Genomic DNA, 22,518 nt, shown 5'->3' with positions numbered 1-22,518 from the left:
ATGTGCATATGGCTTAACCCGTTTAAATACTTATTTCCTGTTGATATTACAGAACTTACTACACCTGGGATATTCGAACAAGATGGCAGCATTTCTTCCGATCTGTGCTCATGAATCTTTGAAGTTAGATAAATACAGAAGAGTAGTGCGGAAAAAGTCAGGCATTCTGCATTTAAAGACATTAACACAGCAGAATCTTTAAGTCGTAATTCATCTTTTGTGGGCTTACGTCTGGCTGGAGCCACGACTTTGAAAACAGCAGAGTTGACTAGTTTCTCAAAAGGTGAGATATCCCGGGTGTTTAATCAGTGGAAAAATAATCTGCATTGCTTGTCTAAGAGTCATAATCGACGTTCTAACACAGTCTGTCAGGAACAAGATCGCATTCGTCTGACAACGCTTGTGCGAACAAACAGAACTTCCTGTGTGCCGCATTTGACCGAAGCATTTAATGAAGGCTGTTCTCGATCCATATCTCACTCAGCTATGCGCTCCGAATTGAAGAGGATCTGTATTGGCAGTCGCATGCCTAGACGGAAGGCACTGATTTCTGCGAAGTTTCTAATTCCGTGGCTGGTATGTGCACATACTTTATAGTTCCCATACATCCATCTAGGCGATTCTGTCATTCCTGGATATCGGGCAAAACAACTTTCTTTTTTCTTGGAAAGAATGTTTAGAATCTCGATAGTAGTTCCATTTTTTTTTCTGGAGACCGAAAGTCTACCTATGCCTGGAATTTTACTTTTTTTCTGTTGGCTCTTTCTTCCTTCTATCTCGATTTTTTTTATCCAGTCATATCCATGAATAAAAATTGAATAATAATTATTGGAACTTTTACACTGATAGCTGGGCGGCTATCCTTTGGTTTTTTAATTGATTTTTTAGGTTCAATATTTCTTTTTGAATTAACACAGAATTCCTGCTTTCGCAAAATCCACACCTGCAGTGCTTTTAGAAAGAGAAGGAGAGAGAACGAGCGCGCATTGTCGCCGTTCTTATCAATATTTCTTCTCCTTATTTTTATCAAGCAATTGAAATAACGTGAAATCTGAAGGAGCAAATGCGGAATCAATCCTTAGCGACATTATCTCTAACCAAATATTTCAGCCGCTTTTGAAAACACGATGTTGTACAGGGTTAAGACATTATTCAAACTTTCAAAAAATATTATCTCAAATCTTGCTTTCTTAATCCAATTTCTCCACAATTATTCCAGAGTCTTAATACTGCTCGACCGGAATTATCTTCAATAAGAAACTTAAACTAATTTCTCCAGAAGCAGCAAACGCTTGACAAGCATAACTATTTTTATTATCATCTGTTAAATATCAACAATTTGAATAAAACTCATCTTATAATGTTTTTTCCCCTAAGTATTAACCAGCAAAACAGTGATGTTTTATATAATATTTGATTTTACAATGAACTTTTCCATGAATATTTTCAATGCAGATAATTGCCATAAGTAATATGACAAGTACCTGCATTGCAGTCTATGGTAATATGGTGAGTTGTTTCTTAGCCCACGTATACAGAAATTATAAAATTTATCTTGTTTTTCCGTATTTTCAGTATAATGAAAATATATATGAATAATCATGCAGTTTCATATAACTGACTTCAACATAATGCGAATCTGAGTTCTGTTAGAGAACGCACAGATAGGTTTCCATTTATTTCAGAACAGTCCATGATCTCATAAGAAAAATTCAGAAATTATTATTATTATTATTATTATTATTATTATTATTATTATTATTATTATTATTATTATCTGAGACCTCCATGGAGTCAAGGACTCATCGAGAAAGGCCGTAAATTACCCAACCCAACTATCATACCTTTCCTTAAATTCATTTATTCTAGATGCACTCACTACCCCTAAAGGCAAATTATTCCACTCAGTCACTGCTCTCTGGGAGAAAAACCTAGCTCTTACCCATTTCTTGACTGAGAACAACCTTAACTTCCATGGATGTCCCCGTTCTCTCCACGTCTTCCATATAACGAAAAATTTCATCATTTGAAATGCTATAACACCCATTCAAAAGTTTATAGACCTTTATCATATCACCCCCCTCTTTCTCCTGTTAACTAGTCTGCAATCCACATACTCGCAATCTGTCCTCATAATCTAAATCCTATAACCCGGATATAATCTTTGTAATTCTTCTTTGCACCCTTTCCACAGCCTCTTTATCCCCTTAGAACCCTGGAGACCAAATCTGAGTACAGTAATCCAATTAGTACCTTGTCCTTTGGATAAGAAGCATAAATTTAACCAAAATATGTTTTCTCAGAATTTGGTCTACTGATGACTACAGCAGATGCTGTTGGCTAGTTGACGCTTTGAGTTTCTGGAACTGCGTCCAGATGATCGCCGAGCAAATACTGTCAGATATTTCTACAGTGCTATTCTGCTCTCATAGTTGCTGTCAGCAGCAATCACCATTTAGTTAGAAAGGCCTGCATTCGATTCTTGTAGTACAAGGAAAACTTTATAAGGGCTTTTCGACGAAAGGTGTGTTAGCTGTCTCACACAGAGGTAGTATTGATTTTCCCTCTCGGGATTTCAGATTTTCATTCCGATTAGCATGCATGCTAGCTAGAGAAATCCACATTATACTTTCTTCATGCCCTAAATTACTTTGGCTAATCTAAGCAGTGAAGGGATGAACTGCTACTAGATCAACTAGAACTTTTATAGTTGATAACAGAATCTGCAAATAAATTGCAGAGTCAAAGAAAATTGCACATCAACATCTCCAAAAATTGCGGATGTTAATGTTAGAGCCTTAGAATTATATAGAACGAAAGAATAATGCTTCCATCATAGAAACAGGATATGGAACACAGAGTTCGTACAATAAGTTAACAGCAATATCTCGCAATGAAAGGAAGGAATCCAAGTTAAACATCAATTGAACTTTTCTTATTTGATATTTATTTTAAAGCTGAAGTCTTTTTTGTTTCAAAATGCAGTAATCGAAACGTAATAAAAGCTAAAATCTTATTCATGCTAAAAAAATAATTAAACAGTACTAATAACTGCTAATGTAATTGTAAATCCTGAAATAGCTGCAGATAACCTGTTACATTACACTTCAGACTACCACGAAAAAAAATAATGTAATGTTCACATATAGGGAACAAGTAATATGCTAATTTGTTCTACTCTCCTTAATTACACATTTCGTCATTATAGATTCCGGAAATTCAGCCGCCGTTAAGAAGTGAACTTTTTTTTAATTAGCAAGAGAGTTACTGTTCGTCAGTTATTCAAGGGTAAAAAAGTCTCGTTAAAGTTTGTGAGAAAACTTGGCGACGTCGACTCGAACAATTTCCCTTCGATAAAAACTTGTTCCAGCATGACGGGTACTAGAACTTCTATAACTAGAAGGTACTCAACATATATTGGAAGTGGATGTGTTGTTCAGGTCTTCCTTGTCCTTCCTTTTGTGTCGTTAACGACATGGTTTAGATTAAATGAGGATTGCATTGCAGAAAAAATACCTTTAGAATGAATACTCAAGATCTCAGGTCGGCAGTCCACCGTCCTCGCAAAAGATTCCTTTTCAAAGTGTCCACAACCTTTGTCTGGCAGCGAGGTATTCTTCTCATATGAAACAAGAAATCGAAAGCTTTACTTTTCCTCAGGGTAGTTTCATTAAACACAGAAAGAAAGAAAGAAAGAAAAGTAAATATAACTGCTGTCATGTGCATATTTATGTATGATAATAGCGTTAGGAATGTTTCGAGCTAGTATGAACCATTACAGTGAATGAGAATAAAAGTCATATTAAAATTCTCCTTTTTAGCCTTTGACGATGACTTCGCATTTTTACCGAGAAGCACATTTTCTAAGCTTTTAAAAACCGAGGCTACCTATTGACGGTGCTGGAGGGTGGAACTTTGCATTTTCTTACTGTGAGCAAATGAACTGTTCGAACACAAACATTCCATAATTCTCGATTTGTTGATTTCGGTTTCAGAACAGCTGTGCTTTTTTTAATGGGAACGTTGATATGTTTGTACACGTTACCTATAGAGTAGATAGAATAACACTTTTTTTATATATTTGGCTGAAACTGAAGTCATTCTCGTTCTGCTAAATTTTAAGACCTTTATTTATTTTCGTTTGATGGCCTTGTCGCAGATAGATAAACATTAGTTAAACTCAAATAATTTATTTTTTCTGCACTTCCCCATACCGTTTTAAACTAGAACTTTTAGTGAAAACGTCAGCGTTCAATCTTGAAGCGATAAATTTCAGTTTTAACATAGAAGGCTGATACGAACTGCTTTGACCTCTTCCATAAAAACACACATATAGTTCCTTCCACCTAGAAACTCCCGTAAGTTCAACACTTTTAGAATATCCTAGCGTACATTATATGTTATCTCTCGACACTTTGACGTCGCTATTTTATTCAAGGGTTGAGGCTGTATGTCATTCACTTAGATGACGGGACATGCTTGGTCGTTCTAAATTCTCTTAAAAAAACTTACGAAGCAGTTTTACGACCGATACTTCAGGACTTCATTCTCTTGGGTATCGAGAAAGCACCTTGCTTACTGAAAAAGTGACTTTCAGTTTACACGGTTAACTGTGTTCTCCTCTGCTAGGTAGCTGTACATCGAAACTAATTCTTAAATAACACTTGAAGACCAGATCGGCAGTGGGGATATCGTTTTACTAACTTTTCAGTAGTGGCAATGTACGTCCTTGGTTATAACGCCACTGTATAGACTGTTCTTGCGGTACCTGAATATATTCTGTCATCTTTGCACTAAAAGATATATTCCTGAATGGCATGGTTTGAGTTATAACAGAATGGGGCAACAATAGACTTATTGTAATTAGTATCTATGAGGGAAATATCTTTTGCAAACAAAGTTCATTGCTTGGCAACTACAACTTTTCACTTATTTTATAACTTTTAGAAACGAAATGTATACAGTAATTTATCGTTTTTAAATTCAGTATAAAAATCTTAAGCTAAACTTTATGAAATATATCAATGTCACGGTGTTCTGTAATATTCTACACTTTGTTATTTGTGTTCAGCATGGAAATACGATACCAACGCTTGCGTCGGTAACGTGGTAAAAGAACACTACGTTTTTATTACAAAAGCTGTCGGTTTTCGAATCTTGATTCCAGTACAAATATGCACTCCGAATAGTTTGTTTAGCTTCGAGAATGCTATTGAAGTGATGTGTTTATGCAACGAAAGAATTAGTGACGAGTGTCAGTCCGAGAAGAGAGATCCAGTATCCTGTTAAGCTGAGCATTATCAAATATAGGTGGAGAAGAGCAAAGTTTTTTTTTCTTTCTTTTTTGTGAGAATAAAGATAAAGAAGCTTGATATTTCCAGTACCCTGATCTATGATGATCAGGGCACTAGAAATATTAACTAGATCTTGAAGCTTGAGATGTTTGTATTATGAGTAGGAGGGATGGAGAGTTCGACCGTTAACAAAACTGTGAATAAGGTTTGAGGTTATTGAGAGAACGTCGTTTGTGTATATGAGTCAGAGGATGGGTGAAATAATAGATCCTGTGGAATACCTATATTAGTAGGAAAATTCGAAAAGAGAGACTATCCTCCACCATTGTAGGCAGAGAGAAAATTTGCCGATCTAATTACGAAGGATGAAAGGTAGGCCATGTAATGGCACTTTTTGAGAAGCCTTCGATTCCAGAACTTTCAGATGTTCTGGATATGTCGAGTGAAACAGTACGGGATTCCTCAAACATTTTCATGACACCTGTCCAGAGGGTAATGCAGGCTAGGGGATTTGCTATAAATCTTAATTAGCGGAATCTATATTGATAGTTACTAATCAGTTAACAGTTTACTTGCGCTATTAACGGAGAAAACTTAAGTTTTCAGTCTACTGATTTTCCCCTAGATGCATTTAATTAACATATTTATGGCACATATGCTTTCCAAACTTTACGCATAACAGGGAAGAGAGAGAGAGAAATATTACGGACCAAACATCTAATCCTACTGATAAGTTATGGTTTATCATAAGGTATGTAATGATAGAACATTCTAATATCATGTCACTACTATGCATAGCGAACTATAATTTGACCACCTATAGTTTTTATTATTGAGGTACTGACACTCAACGGAAAATTTCTAACTCATAAAACAGGATTCTGTACCGTTCTCCTAATAAAGTATAAAGATAGCTTATTAAAAATTTGCTTTTATATTCCTAAATATTACTATATTATTTTATATATTCAAAGAATTGTTTTACTATGCAATGTATTCTGTAGGATTACGCACTTCAATGCCATCATTGAAACAAATTCATGTATCAATGATCTGTACCATGTATCTTCTTTACAATGTAATAGATACAAAAGATACATTTTCTAGTAGATTATTTACTTTATGGAACAAGAACTTTAGGAGGAACTTGAATATAATAGAAAGGGAAATTGATTTAAAGCATTTTTGATAGGAATATCTTTTAATAAATGCATTATATCCTACTAAATTTTTATTGTTCCATATAATTGAAAAATTTTAGAATATGTTCTAAAACATAAATAATTACTCTTTTGCAATTCGTGGTTTTATAACATGTCATTTAAATTATTTTACATTTAAACTTATAAAGTTTTCATAAACGGATGCCTCTCTTGTTTTAATTCGTTGTGACCGTAATTAATATTTGTTGGGCTGAGTTTGGTTGAAGAAGAAAACAACTAACGAAAGATCATTAACATTCTGTAAAAAATTGTATTTGCAACGAAGTAACTTTTTTTTTCTAAGTCTTTCACTTGGATGCAAAAGCAACACAGCGAAATCAAATAATGAGCATGGAATATTACTTTAGGAAAGTTAATCTGTAATCGTAAGAATGAAGAAAGTGTGTGCGAGTTGTTATTAAAGAAAGTTTGCTTCATTATACCACGAGGAAATTCCTTAAACCTGCAAAGTACTTTTTTATTGAAGCGAACTGAGCATGAAAGAAAAAAAAATCAGATGCTAGTTTTAGTTGCTTAGAATTCTTCGTAATATATAGCCAACAAAATGGAAACCTTTATGACAAGAAGAGCACATCTGAGGTCTTTGAAATGAGTTTGCAATTAAGAAAACATCTGAGATCTGCAGTCAGCTGAGACACAGGATCTGTGCTCATAGGATAGTCTCAATAAAAGCATATGGATAAATGGGACGTTGGGTCACAGTACTTTGATAGGATTACTTTCACTGAACAGAACTAAAAAAAAAAAAAAGAAAACAAAATAAGAGCACTCCATTAAAGGATGTACGAAATATTTTTCTTACTGAACTAATGCAATCCATCTCTTTTGCAGAAAATAAGAAACATTGTGATTTGAGCCAAATGGACGACTCCGTGAAAAGCATTAACTGATACTAATGGATACACTTTGAAGATTCAACAGCTTAAATCAGATGTGTTTTCTTTCTCCTCCTTTGTATGTTAAAAAAGTGTAAATACGCTTACAAAATAAGTGAAGAATTCCCTCCGAATACAGTAGAAAAATTCAAATCACGGTTGTTATTGTTTTCGTTTTACTATAATGTTATGCGATAAAAATGTAATTAACTAAACCGACGTTGCCTCTAGACGAAAATGGTTCTTATGCGTTACTGGTTTTCTTTATTTCATCGAATTCTCGTCAGTGATTCTTATTGACAAGTGGTTCAGTGACAGGAAAAATTAGCGATGATCAGCTAACATTTTCTTCGTGGAATGTTTAATATTGTCTCCAAAGGCCCTTTTACGTAATCCTTCGACATGCGTATATGTCGAAACGGTAGGGCCATTTCTGCATTCAAAATCGCATATTCTGATAGTCTAAATCGATATTTTATCGTCTTCTTTCCGCAAATCTGACGATGATATATGAATATAAAGAAATCCCTTTGAAGCCTGAAATCCCAGAATTCCACTCAGTTTATTCTCACCCCGAGTTTGGCTTTACGTTCGATATCTTCCTGGAGTGAAATACTTGACTAAGACATCTGTGCACCGTAATATTAAATTGGCGTTCCTCTCCCTATTGGAAAGCTGCCCGCCTCCTGCCGTGGAGAGCGCGTTTGTAATGTCTTCGCTTCACGTTTCCGGGAACTATGCGGAAAATTTCAAAAGGAATAGAAGTTGGAAATTTGGTAAGCGTATAACGGTGCCTGGTGCGTGTGTGCAGGTATGTGGCTGGTGAAAGGCGTGTGGTTGCGACACATTTCGCCGGACAATATGGATGTTGTTAATTTTCTAGCCGATTTTCACTTGGTCACCAGGAGATCTTCAAAGGGCACTATAAAACGAGCGGGAATGCTGTATACTATGAACGCCAATTGGTTTCTCAGCGCAACTGGCATCCCCAGACTTCTCTTTTATAATGGCAGCGTTATCGATCTCTTTTTTTTCTAGATTTTTAAAGAAATTGGAGTTCCATAAATGAACAACTGAGCACTAAAATTGTCTACTCTTTATATAGAAGCTCCAGAGAAATATTAAAAAAAAACCGAGAAAAAAACACAATATATCTATTGATACCCCCCCCCCCCCCCCCACACACACGCATATTAAAAACTAAGCTATTGGCGCATCAAAATTTATTTTTCGGATAATAAATTCAACATTTAATCTGTACAGTATATATACTAGGATAAATCAGACCTTTTTTGCAAACATTTTTAATTTGATAGAATTTAGGGTTCTGAACATTTCATAGTATGAATTCTTAACTTGACGTATTTTCGTATTTCAATCAAGGTTTCCTTTCTGAAATGGATCCATTATACTATAGGAGCAAATATTTCTCATGGAATACTTAAGTTACTAGAATGTCACGCTCAGTGATATTTATGAGCATATACCCCTAAGGGAAATATTTGTCACGTCGAAAAATAAATTGGTGTTGCAAATAGTTTCCTACATTGACGAACTGTGTCTGCAATGCGGAAAGTTCTGGTCGGCTGATGACTTCAACCATGTTGGACAGCATTATTGTCGATTCTGTCACTCAAAGCAACAAGCTTGTGAAATCAAAGGCATAGCTGACGATCTTGACATGTCGGAACCGTTACGGCATCATTCATGTCAGTCTAAATTACAAAAAAAAAAGGCAACATGATGGGTACCGAAAGACCTCCCTGAAGACCATGGCTTGGAGAGATGCCAAGTTAGAAATGCTGGCACAACTACCATGCATTCTCACCACCAACCTACATCATGGTGTTAGAACATTCTGAAATGTTCTAACACGATGATATATCAAATAAAATACTGCCAAAGACTTGTTTTCCATTCTTATACTAAGTTTCCAGCTATGATTGCGGACTTTTCTAATAACATTTCCATATTTTCTTAGAGGAGTAACGTTTTTTTCCATTTCGTTTTTCATTAATTTTTATCAATAGAGTATGAAAATTTTTCTGCACCTTGTCTATGCTGTGGGAATAAATACAATATTATGAGCTTTTCGATTTGATTTCCATATGTTATTAGAGATACAAACTGATTTTTTTTTTAAAGTTTTGTAACGTTTCTCGGTGACTTCACGCATTGCACATGTTGTCTATAATGTAAATTAATTCTTTCAACACTGAATGGAAGATGTTATTTAATAGAATATCTTAGGACCACAACACTTGTCGAGAAAGTACAGTACTTCATCTGAAACGCAGAACATAGCGTTAATTTCCCATGGGAATACATAATTTTGAGCCGATTTGGAAAGGAAAATGTAAGCTCAGATGATTTCTGTGTAGATGCTTGAACGATAAGAGAAATAATGCGATATCACGCTTTGTTTTTATGATTTCAGTGATAATGGACAAAAATTCAAGCGCAACGAAACATTATTTTTGCAACATTCTTGCAGGGGGAGGGGGGGGGGGTATTCTTATTCTTATACTAGGAATTTTGAGAAATTTCTCAAAATTTCTACGTTCTCAAAATTAGACTTGTCGATAGTATTTTATACTCTTTGTACCCATGATAAGTGGGTGGGACATAAAGGGTATGAAGTTATGAACATCATCATATTTCAGGGATATGAATGACTTTATCACTTAATATAAAATGCAACATCATGTTTTGTTTACATCCGAATTGATTAGAATGTGTTATCCTTATATGAAGATGGAAATCCTAATCTTATTTTAGTCACTTGCTGTAGATGGTCTGAAAATTTGGATTGAGCACTGCTGACTTATCAATTTCATTTAAATAAATCGTCTCTAAGATTCTCACATATTGGGTCTGCATTTAATAATATAAAATATTGAATGACTAGTTGTAATAATAAATAAGTTAATAAATAAATTATTGTTTAAACAACAAATATTCCCTTTTTTACTTGAAAAGAAACTAATGGAATTTGGGAAGTTCATATTTTTTTGTGATTAAACTGGATTTTACATTTTTTTTTATATGACCCCAAAATGAAATATTAGTTTCTTTCTTTATATGGTTTCGTATGTATTAACCGTGGAAATGGCGTTTGCCTGCTTAGTTGTTTCCACTCAGAATAAAGACTGTTATGAGTTCAGTTCTAGTCATGGACTACAGGATCTTTTTCTGGGCCCTTCTTGAACTGATTTCCAAATTAGTTGATCTTCAGCAGAGGCTAATGAGCGTTATTTTTTTCGATAACTCGGAGTTTTAAGCCGGCAGTTTAAAAATCGTCCGTGGAACTCATACTGTTTCAGATAATATGTATACCTGTTAGGGTTTAGGTCCACAAGATGGCGTCAGTTTTCTGTAGTTATGAATCTAAATTTTATAAAAAATGACACTAACTGAGCATATGCTTCAATACATGATCTCGACCCTAGTTGCGAATATTTCTGTTGTAATCTATTTTTATTTTAATAGAAGTATACTACGCTAATTATAACCTTTTACGTAGCGTGTGTACTAACAGCAACACTGAATATGGATGAAATATGGCTGCTTATATTCTGGGAGTAAACATAGAATAGAAATAAAGTACTTTATCAGATTAACATGTTCTCGTAATTCAATTATGAGAACATGCTAGTCCATTTCGAATATATGATTCTTATTCCCCTTCTTAGAAATAACGTTTCTTATCCTACGGATAAGGAAGCAATCACACCAGTAAGTTTTATTATTTATTTATTTTTATTTTAATATTACAAATTTTGAGTGAATACCAGCTAAAAAAAAATAACGTGTGCTTTGCTGGAACAAAATGAATGAAAAAACGTGTAAGCTATTTGAATAGATCAAACGGAAAAAGAAAATGTTTTTTTTTTTTATTGTATGAAAGGGCTTCATTTCCGTACTGTATAAAAATCCGCTTCTTTAATAAATACCTCATTTTTTCAAACGAAGAGGCTCTGGGAATTTCAATAATATCAAACATCAACTTTTAATAATAAACACCGTGGGAGTTTGATTCAGCACATCTCATGATAAGGCGATAGAATGCTTACTCGCGCATCCTGTGTTTTATGTGACTGCCAGTCTGTAAATGGAATAAAAGAACTAGAGTTGATTAGCTACTTAAAATAGAAAGCTCAGAAAGCAATGTAATGAAACGCAGCATATTTTTGAAGTGGCTCTTTCAATATTATAAAAGGATAAATGAAGAATAATACTTGTACAAAAAGCAGTTTATCATTTGCTGATGGTAGCTTATTTTAGTGATATCTTATTTGATAGTTTTGTATATTTTTTTAATAAATTTATATATTTATGCTTATGAATAACTTATAAACCGTACACAGAAAATAATTCCTCCTTTTGTATTTGAATTCTAAATTTTAGACGATGTTCTTTGCAAGTGAAGCACACGTAATTTGTCTGTTTTGTTGGATGAAAAACCGTAAATTCCGGTGGGGAAACCTTACCACTCAGACTCATTTTTTAAAAAAAAATGTTTACAATTTTTTTTTTTTTTATTCGATGCTTCTAAGTATGTTAATTCCTTATCTGGTACACCCTTCGTTTAGCTCTTGTTTTGAATACAGCTTTAAAGTTATATTCGTATATAATATTACTTCTCTTTTCATCAATTTTTACACTTTTTTCTTTTACCTTGAATTTTCCATGCATCCGAGAAAGTGGTAAACGTGAGATATTTTATATACATTTAATAATAATGAAGAATACACATCATAATTAAATTCACTACATTTATAAGAATGCGTTGTGTTATACCCCACTGTATTATTTTCACTCTGATATTTGTAAACCTCCACTCTTCATTTGAAGCTTTTTATGATGCGTCTGCAGTTGTAGTACTTCACTAAATTCTATATATTCGCCCGAATCCTCTCCTCCGACAGCTCTTTCATTTCCTGGTCAATTTCTACCTTCAATTTCTTTCTGGCTGACATTTTACCGCAATCACTTGCCATTTGAGCGTCTACTGTTCTATTTCTTGCCGAGGATGACACTACTCCATTTTTACTTTACTACTTTCCCAGCGCGGCAATATTTTTATTTCTTCAATCTCCCTGTCTTGTGAATCTAATTTCCCTCCACAATGAAGTTACGCATGCGAACAATTGCATCAGGAGGAGGGGAGTTCACCTTCACTACTCCGTAGATTTTTATCCTCCAGCCGTTCGTTAACAATTTAAAAAACTGAGTACAAAATAGCCATTAAAATTGTTTCCTTGTTTTTCCAAATATCACGTTTGAGAAAGTATTCGTTAATATAAACGATTATAATGAACAAATTCAGATGCTAAACCACGTCATTAACATCACTTTAGCCATTGCTTGCTTTCTATATTTTATACATAGCAGTTTTATTGTGCAGATAAAATAAATCGGAAAGGTACCCAAGGCGTCTTATAGATTTATTTATTAGATGGCAAAAAATCCAAGAAACCAACACACAGAAAAAAGTATATTTTAGGATTTTAATTTTTGGAACAGTTAAGCAAACAAATAAATGTAAGTTTTAATTTAAATTTGAAGAATCTCATGTTTTGTTTGCTTTGTTTTTGTAACAATTTGAATGGCCTCAAGTCGGTTAAAAAACCTAAACGTTTCTCCGTCAAGAAATTCATTAATGATTTCAAGTGGGACATTTATTTCTTTTTACGCTTTGCGCAATGGAAAACCTTCACGCTAATATCTGGGATGGTTTTCGAGTTAATGAGAGAAATGCTTTCTTAGAGAATTCCAAATTTCGGATTATTCCTTCCATCGCACACTGAAGGTTACCTAATAGGTAACCTTGTAACCTGGGCAAGCTTCGGTGTACAATGAACGGAAAAAAAAATCAAAAACAAATAAGCAACACAACACCACTTTGCATTTTTCTCTACATAGAGCCCGGTGTTAACACAACTCTGTGATCTTTTTAGACGCACAGCGAAGCGTTTAATGAGTTGTTTTAACAATAAACTCACTGAAAAGCTGCATAATATGCGAAGCAAATCTGAAAAAAAAAAAAGGGTTGTAAAATAAGGCAATATTTCACCCCCCCAGTGGCAACTGTGTAATTTGTTCATTATAATTCTAATAGTTCTGTTCAGCTCAGCGAAGTACGAAACTAACCTTTTATATATACTCGATATAGCTGCAGTCGTGTTTCGCTGGACGTCATTATGTCGTTTACAGAATGCCAGGAATGCGGTCTTAAGAATCCCATTTTTCACGTATTTTACGCTGTAGTTGTTTTGTGATATGTAAATTTATAAGTAGAAAATGGTTTCTGTTACACGTATTAAATCAATGATGTTGTCGAGACATTTACATGAGAATAATTGCGTGAGAGTTGCACTGTGTAAAGGCTGCTGCTCTAACGACATGATCCGAGCTCTACAGGTGAAGCAAATAATTGTTAGTCGATCCTGAACATGCTTGCTGACGGCAGAAACTGCACACTAGTTGTTCACTGGAGTTGCTGGGTTACCAGTGATTCGCAAGACTGCTATATATGGTGTTGACAGCTGAAGTGTAACTCCCGCTGTCAGTGCTATGCGATCGATCTTGTGGCATGGCTTATATTTAAAAAAAAAATCTTCGCCTTGCAGTTGTGGTATTTTTTATAGAATTCGCAGTACACATGTTTATTTGTAGTACCTTTAAACAGTATGCGATGTTCTCACTCTCATGTATATATTATTTTAATCTTTATAGTATTCTCACAGAAAAATCGGAAACACTAATATAGTACGGTGGGTGTACTAAGATAACGTATTATTATGTTACTACTACTTGTTCTAGAGACATATGGTGTTATGTCACATCAAGCCTCTATTAATAATGTTGTTATGTCACGCCACACGATAAAGTTACTAATTAAATTAAAATTTAAAGATGTACCATTTAAATTCGTAGACTCCTGCTAGCAATGCGTTGCCTTCTACCTGCTTCACCGTGGCCAACGTGATATAAACTGGTGCTCGTAATATGGGGAAGAATTTCCGCATGTGAGACTCATGTCGAAAGAATGCTACATTAGTATTGTTGTAAATTACTTCCAGTAAGGCCGGTTGAATAATACAACAACCATGCTTTGCGTCCGGAGTACCGAATGTGTGTGCTTTTCTTCTTTGCTGGCAAAACATTACGAAGAAATCTGTTTAGTTATGCTAAAGCGGTTTGTAGTCATCTTACCTTTAGCATTACGACTTCATTTTCAAAGGAGCAATTCTCCTGTACTGGGATTAGGCCAACGTTTTTCTGGATGAATGATTAGCTGACTAGGTAGGACCGATCAACTGATCTCAAGCTGATTAGCTCTCCGCAGAGTACATTAATGACATGACAGAGCTTATAAGCGTATGGAAGAAATACGTAGGATCACGTGCGATCCTACAATTTACAATCATAATTCACTAGCCTCAGATCATTTATCATATAATTCATGATTTTTCAACAATGATCATCTGTATTTTATGTGCATTGTCATCGCATGGTTGATCGTCTTTAAGTAACACGTAAAAACATGCTTCATAGCAATAAACAAAAAAAAAAAAAAACGTAGAAATCTGTAAGAAAAGCTCGATTTGACTATATTTTTTTTCAGGTTACCATTTCTTAACTGCTTCACTGATAAAAACTCTATAAACATAAAAATATGAAAATCAGTTCTCTCTTATAGATGTTTTTACCATACAGTTTTCCCTCTTATCGCTGTAAGAGTTTGGTTGCATCTAGCTGAGTTCTGACGTTTTACATTTCTCGCTATATCCATTTATATTGTACTCCTAAACAGTAAAAGGTACGATACAAAATTCGCTATACAACTTAGTCTTTTCATATTTATTTCGTACATAAAATAAGCCTTAATCTTATAGCTTTTCTACAGGTTTTCGTGGACAATGATCTGTCCAGTGAGGCCTCGAGTGAGATTTTAAAAGCAAGAGAAACTGCTGGTCAGTATACATCTACTGTCCAGCTTCATTCCTACCAAACCGTATATTCCCCCTTTTTTTATTCCATTTACCGCAGTTCCAAGGAACTGCGGTAAATGGAAAATAGATTCCTTTCTCCTTGAAATTGTGCCCGCCGACGACACTGATGTGCTGAAGGTTTTGCAATCTTTCTTGTGTTTTTAATATTATATTAAAATATAAATTTGGTTTTATCATCTTACTCCTATTGCCCACACTTTGTAGGTTTCATTATGATGATTGCGCTCCTAATTAGTAAGACAGCTAAGCCAGAATTCAGAATGTAGCTTCCTATATAATTATGTATTCTTCCTTAAGGCTACTTTCAAATAGACGTGATTAAAACATACATTATTTAGCTGAGTATTAATGATCAGTTAAGGTTAAAATGGTTCAAGGCCTGCCATTATTGTAGGCCCTCTGCTGATTATTGGAAGCGTGAAGTGACTTGAAAAACTTTCATGTTTAGTCTATACAGCAGTGTTTACAAATTATGTAAAAATAATAAACTTTATATATTAATAATTAATATATATAATTATTAATAAATTTTATTAATTTTTATTAATAAATAAAAATAGGAAAAAAAAATCATTAGCCCACGCACGATACGAACGTACTATAAGTTCACAAAAATCGTGGGTGGAAACTATATATAATCGAAGGATAATATAAGAAAGAACCTGTTTTCAGAGCGAGTATGTTAGTGAGTATGATCATTGAGCCTTGCGGATTCTTTGTTTCAAGTATTTTCATTTAAGTATTCAGGAACTGGGATATTGCAATTTCTAAAGTGTTCTTATAATCTGGACCGTAGCGCTCCAATAGTTAATTAATGTATACAGAAACTCAATATTAGCATCGAAATCTGCAGACTACGTTCTGGTGATCAAATGTGCCAGTTTTTTTTTTTCCCCTGTAATTCCTGGATGGTCTTAAACACGATTTTGTTCTTCATATATTTAATAAAGCTATATTTTATGCTTTACAAATGCTATGGATATAGAAGAACTTTAATATTTTTGAAGGATAAAGTATCGCTATGTAAGGCGAAGCTGCATTACGAACATGACCAAAGTTGGTAAGATTCCTAATATAAGTAGTTTCCTATTTTAGTCGGTTCGTGGTGTATTTTGGTGTTATTACAGCCTTTAGACTTTGAAGCATGCAAAAAGGAATGCATAAAACTTCACAGTTTTAGAAGTAAACGTGATCAGATGCTTATAAGTTTTGTAATAAATATTGAATTATATAACGCTGCATTTGACTTACAAAACCAACTACTGGTTCCCTTTAACTCTAATGATGTATTCGCTTGTTAATTCAGATGTGTTTAGATATAGACAGCTGAGTACACTGCTTATCTTTCTAATAGTTATTCAGGAGAACAACTATTAGCGTCCAAGTGAAACAATACTTGTGTAATTCAAATACAGTATACTCGTACTAGGGGTTTCAAAGGAGCATGTGTAGTAGACATATCATATTGTTTATAGAGATTAATATTGATGGCTATTAATAAATTATATTATTCTCTATATGCATTCACGATTATTAACAATATGAGATGTCTATCACATATTGTTTCTTAAATACCTACTTACTTCATACACTATTTATAAATACTGTAGGCTATGAAAAAAAAAGTAAACAAGGTTTTGTTTTGGTCTTCAAACTGCCTAGGTACTCATTCAGCATCCCTGTATTTGGAGCTAGAGGAGAAAGAGAGAGAATACTATCACTGGCGAGGTGTTCTTAGGAACCATCCTCACAGCTTGGCAGACATCTCAGAAATAATGAACAGATTCAAAAAGTAATGGTTTACTGAATCCTACACAAGCCAGGTTATCTTGGAACTGTAACAAGAAGAAAGCGTTTGTGCACTTCAGCCACACAGTAAACTGGAAGACAATATATCTGGGCTTATAACTTGAGTCTTGTGGGCGACGAGAGCGTTGTCAGATGAATTGCATTTTCGCGAGTTGTGTTTGATTAAGGACACAGCAAGGGAGGATAGATGTGTGGTCATACTTCTTTTTTTTTCTTTTTCTTTTTTTCTTTTGACAAAAAGAAGTTTGCGATGTTTCTCACCAGTTTCTTTTAATTAAAATAACATAGAATGTACATAAGACAAAAAAAACTTGTAACCCCAAATATAACACGCAGTTATTTGAATTTTCTAATTCGGAAACAAGTTATTTAAAAAAGACTGGCATTGTAACCATATCTTTGTGGTGTGGTGGTGGTGTGTGTGTTTAGCGTGCAAATCATGTATAATTTCTGTCTTCTGCGTTTGTTCATTTATGTGTTTATTTGAGAATAGTAATACAAGAATTTTACTGAGTTAGCTAGTTTCATAAGTGGCAGAGTTTTTCCTCTTAGAAACTCCGGAAAAATAGATAAAGCGGCTAGAAGAACACCCACAATTTACAATCATAATTCACTAGCCTACTAGCCTCAGAACATTAGTTGCTCTAAGGACAGGAAATCCAAGATTGTCAAAAATAATTTTAGGAAGGTTAAATTATGTAGTTAGGAAGTACATAATTTTATGAAGGTTTCGGTGTTCTTTAGCTAATTGTACATAGGAAATATGAATTGATTTTATTGAAAATAAGAGTCTGAAGAACTTCATTTCGGTGCTGCCAATTAATAGACAAAGAAGATGGTTATAAATCCATCCTTATTTTTTAGCCTAATGTGTAGAAACTTAGGAAGTTTCGAAAAAAGATCAGAGAGCTTATGAAAATACAACATTCAGCGTCAGAGGTGCCATAGTTTTCACTATTTAAAAGACGCAAGCTCTGTTCACGAATCCGCATATTCGCCTTTTATTAGTGGTTTTTCAGCTATTGATTCTCATCAGAGACCAGGCGGTAGAGATAAAAACCCTCTATACAATATCGTAACAATCCATTGTCAGTCTAGTTGTACACATACTGGCGACTCAATTAGAAACCTTTATGCAGATGTACGAAAACGCCACTTACGTATATGCAAAACACTTGGTCAAATGCGTCACCACGTGTTCTAGAGAACTATTTAAGAATGCTGCTGGTCAGTAATCATCAATAATGTTGATTACAATGGGAAGGATCTTTAAGAATGGATCTTTCGGAGTTTGATAAAGAGCTTATTGTGGATGCCTGTCTCTGGAGCCACGATTTTGAAAACAGCAGAACTGATTGGCTTCTCAAACGGAGAGATATCCGGGGTATTTAATCAGTGGAAAAATAACCCATGTTGCTTGCCTAAGAGGTGTAACTGTGGTCCTAAGACAGTTCGTCAAGAGCGAGATCGCTGTCGTCCGAGAAAGCTTGTACTGACAGAAGTTCCTGTGTGCGGCAATTGATCAAAGCATTTAATGAAGACTGTTTGTCGATCCATATCTCACAAACTATGCTCAGGGAACTGAAGAGGATCGGCATTGTAAATTGCTAAAGGAGGTCAAACACAGTGTTAAATAAAAGGTTCTAATTCAGGAGCCGGTTTGCGTATTTTCGTAAGTGAATGAGCCCTTGAAAGGCTTAATTTCGGTGATTTAAAATTAATACAAATAAGGGATATTCTGAATCCATTCTTATTTCATAACCGATTGTGTCTTAGAAAGTTTCGAAAATAGACCAGAATTATTGAATTGCTATTTGTTTCCAAATGAACTATACTTAAAACGAGTGATTAATTGTGCTAATTTGGAATAAAATGCAATTGATAATCCTGCAACATCGTTAAAAAACAAACTTGGCTCTTTCATCAGTATTCAGGGAAAATCTCTTCTACCGCAGACGATATTCCATACTCAATACCTTTTGATCATTCCTTAAAACAGATCAAACGTATCTGGAACAAGGTGTTAGAGGTTTTCTGGTTGTGATTGCCGTATATTTCATTCCTGTTTAAACTTGAATTTTGCAAGTAATTTTTGTCTCATTTTCCATTTTGATCTCATGTTTTGTTGGCATTTATCATACAGTTTGAAACGTTGCCTATATCCAGCCCCCCCCCCCCCGAAAACGCATATAACTAATATAAAGTTCCGAGTAGTTAAACTACTGTCCCATTTTCCTTATTTCTCATTTCATTTTCATTTCTTCCCAAAACAAAGGCGTAATTCATTAGTGGTTACATTTGGATTACCTGGCACTGGTCATCTCATTAGCGATAATAGCTCTCAATTTGGGAATATCCGGGGACTCTTTTCCACCCATCCTCATCTTTATAGAATTTCTTTCTCTTCCTTTTAGATACAAAGTACTAAGTCATTTCTTCAGCTCTGGGCGCTACTTTTCTCCTGAAGAACCCGATACCACTTGCGTAATAAATTTCCCATAATTGGAGAAATGACATGAGATCTTAAAATCTGAGGCTCTTCTAGCAAAATCAACCAATGTGAACACAGACACTACTTTTTCCCCTTCTCTATACTTCTGCTATTGTATATTACGGTCGGAAGTTCGTTTAGCATTGCAATTGAGGCGCTTTTCTGAAAATTAATAAATACCTCTGAACTAATTTTTACTCCTATCTTTTCGTCTTCCGTTGGAGCAGTCTTCACCTATCAGTCTTTCTATGAAAATTGATGGTTGAACGTTGTTTCATATGATGAAAATAGATGAACTCGTTCCAATGGAAGAAGATCTGCTCTTGTTCAAATCAAAAGTTGGTAAATTTCTTCTCGCTCACTCTTCGGCTCAATCACAATTGTACTTTCTTTCTTTGAAAGAAACCAGTAATTCATTTAGTTAACTGCGAAATGCTAGGTTCCTCCAGATTTTGTGAGAAATTAGGTATATTTTCTGTACAATACAATTTGAGTCGCTTTTCTAAATATTGAAATAGATGCAGTACTAAATAAGTATGACTTTTAATGCGAATATCGGCGCACTGCTATATAAATCAGTTTTATGATACCCGAATTTTTGAACTAACAATGTAATCTATCATTAAAGGGGGTTAATGAAAGATAATTAAAGAGTTTCTAATGTTTTTTTCTAACCTTATCCAAGTCCTCTATCTGATTGCTTTAACTTGGAATGTTCGGAATTGCTTATAGCAGGTTTTGTTTAAACCGAAATCTTAAAAGGTTTATCTAAAATGTATAATGTACCTCAACCGGTATCCATTTTCTAATACGGACTACAATATTCCTTTTAAGAGCCACATTGTTGTCTTTCAAATGTGACCTCTACTCAGTCGGGAGGTAGAAGGCACATTGAAATGTCATTTCGCAACCGGGAAATGTCTCCAGTCACAAACTTTTACAAATGACTTTTCCAATGTGATTTCCCGATGGAGTCAGACACTATCCGATGTAAAGTCTCCCTTTAATTTCACAGTCCATAGGAATTCGCTTCTTTCTCAAAGGACCGTCTTCAAAAGTGGGGTCAAGATATAATTAGGTACCTTGCCTAGATAATACCGATACTGGTGTCCTCTGGAGAGTAAAAAGTCTACATGAATTTCATGGATATTTCAGTAGGCTGCGAGCAAACAGATTCCCACACCGCGCGAGAGATAACATTTAAGGTATAGTTAGCGTCAAGGATACAAGGCATTTATAAGTGAGTAGCTACAACGAACAAGGAGGCTTAAATTTGTTCGGATGTGTTTAGAGAAAGGATTAATGATTAATTTTTGAATTAATTAATATTTTCTTTAGATAAAGTGAATCACTATACTGGAAATCAATAAATATTTACGGAATTTAATATTATACAAGCGTCTCCGTATGATAGTCAGTATAACGACTACCTGCTTTGTTAGGCAAGACCTCGGTGATCGTTTTAGAAGCGAAAAGCATTTATATCGGACTTTTCCGCTGAAGATGGTAGCTGGATTCATACGGAGGTAGAATTAAACCAGTAATATAGTCCGGATTCGGCATAACCACAGGCTACTAGATCATTTGTTTGTTTGTTTGTTTGTTTTTCGAGTGGAAACTCGCAAAACAAACTGTTCCTGTTCTTTCTCATACGAAAGAATAGGAACAGTTCTTTCGTATGAGATTGACGAATCTTTTACAGTTAAAATAAACTTTATAAAGGTTCCTGCCATCTTAGAGATTCGATTCGAATCCAGTTTTTCCAACCGCAAGACAACTATCTTCTATAACTACGACTCTTTGACTGTACTAAGGAAAATACTGTTTCTTCCATAAGCGTTTGCTTTGTCCGCCTGTGAAACACACAAACTGGCCATAAAACACACAGTTTCATTGATATTGAAAACTATGTAGAATTAAAACATGGAGAATTAGCCACGCAGTATTCTACAGTTCATAAACAAACATTTATTTGAGCTTAATATTCGAAACGATCATCTCAAAAACTAGCCAATCATAGTTATTCAGCAGGCATTGCAATCCGTTTCCTCTGTAGTTAAGTACAAAAACCTTTTTTTTTTTTTTTTTTTTTTTACATTTCCAGTAGGAATAACCGAACTACTTCCCGATTCCCGAGAACTTAAGTGAAGTGGAATTAGAGAAAAATTATAATTACACAGAATGATTTTTTTTGCATTTGCCTCTCTGGATTTGCTGAATTCTGAATGCTCTGAATTTATTCCATTTGTAAATTTAAATGGAATAAATATTTATTCAAAGTTTGTTTTTCTTGCAATTACGTTATGCAAATTTCACTTCTCATCCTACTCTTGGAATTACTATTCGTGTTTCTTACCAGAAAGGGGCTCAAAGAATAAAATAAATGAGTAATAAAATCGAGCTGTCGATAACCAAAGATTATTGATAGCAATTCATCTATTCATGAACGTGATCAACGTTATTTTTTTTATCACGCATATATATATATATATATATATATTACGAAAAGCTAGTATAAAGGAGTTATGCTTGATATGTATTTTGCATATTGCTGAAAGAAGTACAGTAATAAACTCCTCATCATATGCAATAAGGATGGGAATGTAGGTCAGGGGAATTGAGAAACAAGCATAAACCAATCAAATATTTAATATATAAACTAAAGTTTATTGTCTTCATAAATCTTCAGGAAAGATTTAAAAGTAACAAGCAGAAAATTAGTTTCCCAAGATTTACATGAAGTGCTTCTTATATTCTCTATCCCTGTACTACAGTGTAGGTGGTTCATAGAATTAGCGATAAGTTCAC

At 34.4% G+C, this 22,518-nt stretch overlaps 1 protein-coding gene across 3 annotated transcripts in view; it reads left to right on the top strand.

Annotated features, from left to right (window-relative positions):
- The window catches only part of LOC150109008 (inactive dipeptidyl peptidase 10-like), a 958,620-nt gene that overhangs the window by 101,995 nt on the left and 834,107 nt on the right, over positions 1-22,518 (top strand). The window lies entirely within an intron of this gene.

The sequence above is a fragment of the Typopeltis vanoorti genome, chromosome 2, assembly GCF_054136105.1.
Source record: "Typopeltis vanoorti isolate ZY-2024b chromosome 2, IOZ_Tvanoo_1.0, whole genome shotgun sequence".
NCBI lineage: Eukaryota > Metazoa > Arthropoda > Arachnida > Uropygi > Thelyphonidae > Typopeltis > Typopeltis vanoorti.
Note: the sequence above shows the minus strand (reverse complement) of the source record. Positions and strands in the feature narration are given on the sequence as shown.